General features: G+C 27.2%; 1 long non-coding RNA gene across 1 annotated transcript in view; it reads left to right on the top strand.

Moving 5' to 3' along the window:
• The first annotated feature begins 2,460 nt into the window (after positions 1-2,460).
• LOC124419785 overlaps positions 2,461-6,332 on the top strand; it is a 13,971-nt gene continuing 10,099 nt past the window's right edge. Inside the window, exon 1 of the long non-coding RNA XR_006940810.1 lies at positions 2,461-3,093. This is a non-coding gene — a long non-coding RNA (uncharacterized LOC124419785). The remainder of the gene's footprint in view (positions 3,094-6,332) is intronic.

Genomic DNA, 6,332 nt, shown 5'->3' on the forward strand with positions numbered 1-6,332 from the left:
ACGGTTAAAGAGCAAATTAAATGCTTTATTTTTTAAAATTATCCACTTTTTTAATATACTGACTGGTGTAGGGTAATATATGTCCGACTTGTTCATACTTGTTGTTAATGTAATCAGTATATTTAGGTCAAAGGACCTATGGACCTATTTTGCACAACTAACTATCTATCTATCTATCTATCTATCTATCTATCTATCTATCTATCTATCTATCTATCTATCTATCTATCTATCTATCTATCTATCTATCTATCTATCTATCTATCTATCTATCTATCTATCTATCTATCTATCTATCTATCTATCTATCTATCTATCTATCTATCTATCTATCTATCTATCTATCTATCTATCTATCTATCTATCTATCTATCTATCTAACTAACTAACTAACTAACTAACTACTAACTAACTAACTAACTAACTAACTAAATAATTAAATAAGTAACTAACTAACTAATTAATAAATAAATAACTAACTAACTAACTAATTAATAAATAAATAACTAACTAACTAACTAATTAACTAACTAACTAACTAACCAACTAACTAACTAACTAACTAACTAACTAACTAGCTAACTAACCAACAAACTAACTAACCAACTTAATACTTATTTTACTGAAAATATTAGAAATTTTTTTAAGCTTTTAGCATAATTTTATTTTTAATAAATCTCATTACAACTTAAAAAATCTAAACAAATAAGGTTTCTTTCTTTTAGAAAATGGGCAAAAAATTTCAACTTTTTCTTAAGGATGAAATTCTATATTCCAACCTTAATGATGATCAGTCCATAATTGACCTTATCCCCCATATAGTAAGTTCCCTTTCAGAAAATGTCTTCAATGCTTATTACTGTATCAGCGATGAGAATCAATATGGGGTAGAAGGGGGATCATTCTTCATTGGGGCACATCTGTCAATGCGAATAACTTGAAAACCGAGTAATCGATTATCTATCATCCCTAAAAGTTTGAAATAATAACTTTACATATGTGAGCTGTGAAAATATTTCACTGTGTGTATTTTTTGCGCTAACCTTTTTAGTTTTTGTGATAGAAAAAAGTATATTGGTTGGTGATATAATGTCAATAATAGTGAACTATAAGACATACAATTTTTTCGATAACATAATTGGAAGCCCAAAAAATGTTTAACTAAACCCCAGAACTGATCTGGGTCACATTATCCAAATATTTAAAATGCTTGTAATGTAGAACAACATTTGGTTGAAATAAAAAAAACAGTAATTATTTCTTTTAACTTTTTGTGAAAGTTATTTGAAATAAACAGTAAATATCTTGTTTATTGTACTTTGCTGGAAATATTAAAGAATAAAACAGTAAAATATGTTTTTATTTTTGTAATATTTTATGTTATACAAATCTACCCCATCCCCTTGGAGTATTGAACCCATTGATGGTGCAGTATCGCCGTTTTTGGTCAATGGGGAAAAGTTTAAAAATAATATGAATTAGGAAATTTCGAAAGGTTTTAATTTAAGGGCACCTTAAAAAAATGGCTATAGTCCCCCCTCTTCCCTAAACATGTTTTGTTAGAACCAACATCTCTCTACCAAATTTTGTATGGATCGGACACTACTTTAATCTTTACTTTACGAGCTAAAATCTATCTACAATCTTTTGTGAGGACCGGTCTATATTTACTCTGTCCCCTGTATAAATTCCCTTTTAGAAAAAGTCTTTACCTCTCATTTATTTAACATAAACATGTTTTGTAAAAATCAAAATCGTTTTACCAATTTTTTTTTGTGGATCGGTCAATAACTGACACTACCCACTTCAGAAAATGAATTTACTTTATTTTCATAATAACAAACGCATGGATTAAAAAATTAAAAGTTTATTTTTATGGAAGCTAGGATCAAATGTTTTCCTATCATTAAACAATTCAGTAATATTTTTACCACCTTATTCACAAACAACATTTTTATTTTATAAAAGGTTTATAAAACATAATCTCCATACAAAATCAAATTTTTAAACTATTTTTATGTTCTGCTATCACATAGGGTCACATCAGTGGAATATATTCAAAGATACACTTCAATATCTAAAACAAACAAATTCCTATATGTTTCTCTTAGTTTTTAAAAATTCGTCGAAAATTCTCATTTAACTTACGAAATGAGAAAATTTTCACTAAAAATAAAAAGAAACATTCACTTTCATTTTAGCTTTCTCAATATTCGACAAGATTTTTAGTTCAAAAATATATCCATTCGTATAGTATGTGCATACCATCACCTCAGTTCAGTTGGGGAGAAACACGCGATCGTGAAACATTGAGCACGGAATAGTCTTGAATGTGTAAATTTAGAATTTTGTTACAAAATCTAAAAAAAGAAAATAAACATAAAACATAAAAATAAAATCATTAAAATTACACATAATTTTTACAATATTTATAAATAACAAAATAAAATATGTTTATAAATGTGAAAATGTATTTTCGTTAAAATAAAGTGAGAAATCAACATAAAGTAAAAAAATGAAATAAAAATCCTAAAAAAATCATTTAGAAAAAATAAATGTCAATTGTTGATATTCAGTGTAATTTATTCGATTTTTTTAACTCACATGATATTTCTATAAAAAATAGAGCATTTTGAAAAAATCACGCGAAATGTATAAACATTTCAAATTAAATATGTAGAAAAGAATAAAAAAAAGCATCAAAATACATTTGGCAAATAATGTGAGAAATATACATATGTATGGATGTATTTGTATTTATTTTGTTTTTAAAATCATAAAAAAAAGTTTATCAATAAAATGAAAGAGAAACAAAAAAAATAATTCATGTCAAAATTAATTGATTGTTGTGAAATGTTTATTTGTGAAAATTTACGTATTTTACCCGAAAAAAGTGCAAATTACACTTGCTAACAGGAATATCAAGATAAATCGAAAAATAATAAATAAATATGTATGTACACATACATACATAGAAAAATAAATAAATTTCAACAAAATTTTGTTTATAAAAATAAATCTTTCAACATTATAAAATCATAAACAAATTGATGGTTTATAATGTTTTACTTATTGATAGATTCATATGCATGTGTGAGTGTATTTATTAATAATTTAACAAAAACAAGTTGACGCCAATACTATATTATATTTTACTATATCTAGTATTGTATATATATTTTTTTCAAAAAACGTCAAGTGTTGAAAATAAAAAAAAAAGAAACAGAAATGTTTTAAATATTTTTCTGGGTCAGCACAAGCCAAAAAATATTAAAATTAATGATCCAAGTATTTAATGTTAATATTTTGTTATTATTAAATAACTTTTTTTTGCTAAAAGAAAAATAAATCCAAATTTGTATATTTTGTAAATAAAATTTGACAGTTAAGTGGAAATTTTATTAAATAAATGGATTTTATATTTCGTCATCAGAAAATATTTTCGTTTCAGGAAATACTGCAAATCAAGATAAAAAAGTTGTTAACAAATAAAATATCATATATTTACAGTACCAGATATTTGGAAAGTATACTTTTATTATGGCTTAATCGAATTTTGTTTTTCTTTGTTTGACGGACAGATGAATATACTAATCTATGCTGAACTTTGTCGTTTAAAAGTAAATCAGGAATTTTCAAAATATTTAACTTTAAACAATAAGCTTACATTATAAGTTAGCCTTAGTTCTCTATATCAGCGATGGAAAATCTTGTTTACCGTACAATGAAATATTGCAATATTTCCATATTGGTCTCAAAATTCCAAAAATGTTAAGCTAATCGCGGGATAATAACTAAAATTTATTCGGAGTATTTCTATTCCTCACATTATTCCAAAATAACTTAACTTAATCAACTAAACCAACCCAGCAGTTCGACAAAGAGTCAATGCTTACGAAAAAGACAGTAATTTCCACTAATAGTTAACCACCTGGATGATTGTAATTCGTATGTTTTGGGTCATTCGTCACGAATGTACCCTTTGTAATCGAAAATGAATACAGTCGTCACTTTAGTGTCCTCTTAGTAATCGGAAGAGGAGACATTCGTCACTTTAGTCCTCTTTGTAAGCGGGAGCAGAGACAGTTGTCTCTTTACTGTCCTCAAGTAACCTAGAGATTATACTCTTAAATAAACTCTTTGTAATCGAGAATGAAGACAGTCGTCACTTTAGTGTCCCCTTTGTAAGCGAGAGCCGAGGCAATCGTCTCTTTACTGTCTCCAAGTAATCTAGAGATTATACTCTTAAAAGTTGCTTTCGTTTTATTGAACTTCCGAAAGTAGTTATTTTACCCATCTTTTGGAGAAATGGTTGTTGCCGTTTACTAATATATCACCATCTGGTTGACTCAAATTTATATTCTTCCGGTCAATCGTCACATTGATGTCTCATAGTATTCTAGAGAGTAGACACTTGAAATTTTTAACCTTTATTTCCATTAATATCTTACCACCTGTTGGCTTCAATTGCTATGTTTTGTTCAATTGCCTAGTTTTATAACAGGAAAAGTAGTGCCAGTTAAATAGCTAGTAATGTGACTGACTTCTTAGTACCCATTTGGAGATTACTATCATTTGACTATTTTTGACCGTCTTTTGACTATTTGATTGATTTTCTCGTAGGACAAGCCCATGTTAAAATGGTTGGTCACATGGGTAGTCAGGTGGCTAGGGGCAACCACAAGTGGTAGGTTAAGTGGTCAGTTCGGGACTGCTGCGAAATGCCCAACGTTTCATTTGTGTTTGTGCTGATGTTGTTGTAACACCCAAAAATATTGGTCCTATAACCACCTTAAATTTTACCATGCGGCTCTGTCCATCCGTCCGATTGTCTCTGTCCATGTAAACTCTGTGCTAGTTCGTTAGTTAGTTAGTTAGTTAGTTAGTTAGTTAGTTAGTTAGTTAGTTAGTTAGTTAGTTAGTTAGTTTGTTAGTTAGTTAGTTACTTCATATACTCCCTCATAAGTTTCGAATAAGTCTTATGATAACAAATGTTCTTCTTTAGACTACCATTGCTGTACTTTTAGCAATAATGATGTGGTGCCGAGCAACAAAAAAACGGTAATAGGTTGTACTTATATAACCACTTTCTTTTCAATCGTTTGCATTACTTTGAATTACTCTAGTACTGACTTCCTTTTAATCTGAGATAGAAGTGATTTATATATTGTTATATATTTTGCACATTTTATTTAATTGCGTGTTTATAATCGTGATTTACAAAAGAAACTAAGAAGTGGTACAGTGAATAGAACATTTGACTAACTAAGCAAAGTCACTGGGTTGTATTATCACTGGTTCTTTTTATTAGTTATAGCAAAAAAAATGTACTCAACAACTTCTTTGTAAGAGAAATTGCAGGTACTTCTTAAACTTCATTTTTGTAAGCGAGCATAGAATTATTTGTTTTTTAGCTCTTTACTTATCAAAGTTATTCCTGGGTATGACATAAAATTTCACATTTTAACAATATGATTTTTCTGTAAACATCTTCATATTTAATTTCAACTAATCCATCAATCATATATATAAAGTACAATTCTTTTCTTATATTACACCAAGAATATTTATTACATTCTCTTGTCATTCACTGTTGTTTCCATCAAAATCAATTAAATAGAAATATTTTTTTTTTTCAAAAAATTTGATGCATTATAAATAAATATTGAAAAAATAAACAAAAACAGTTTTTAATGAAAACTATAATAAATAAATATTTGCAAATTTAATGACCAAAAATATACGTACATATATTATATATATTTTTTTTAATTTATTTATTTTCAATGTTTGATATTTTATTTATTTTAAGACTTTGATAATTTTGTTTCGTTTATTAATAATTTGACGTCAATTTGGTTTAGATGAAATGATTAAAAGTTTAATTGGATGTGTATGTTAAAATTTGAAATAAAACAAGTAGGAAAGTATAGTCGGGCATGTCCGACCATATAATACCCTACACCATGAGTATATTTTTAAAATTTTTACTTTTTATAAAATTTTATTTTTTATAAAGAAACTTTTATGTTGAATATTACAATAATTCTAAAATATTTTAGCAATTTATTGGTAAAAAAAAACTAAAATTTCTAAATGAGGCTTTATATAGGTCAAATATGGACCGATCCTCGGTAAATTTGGGAAAAGGATATATTTCTAAATAACAGTTAGTTTTGTTGAGTTTCAGTGCGATACAAATGGTTACAAGTCAATTTTAGACGTTTATGACATTTTTATACCCTACACCACTATAGTGGGGAGGGTATTATACGTTTGTGCTGATGTTTGTAACATACAAAAATATTGGTCCAATACCCACCTTAAAGTAT

Source organism: Lucilia cuprina, chromosome 4 (genome assembly GCF_022045245.1).
Source record: "Lucilia cuprina isolate Lc7/37 chromosome 4, ASM2204524v1, whole genome shotgun sequence".
Taxonomy (NCBI): domain Eukaryota; kingdom Metazoa; phylum Arthropoda; class Insecta; order Diptera; family Calliphoridae; genus Lucilia; species Lucilia cuprina.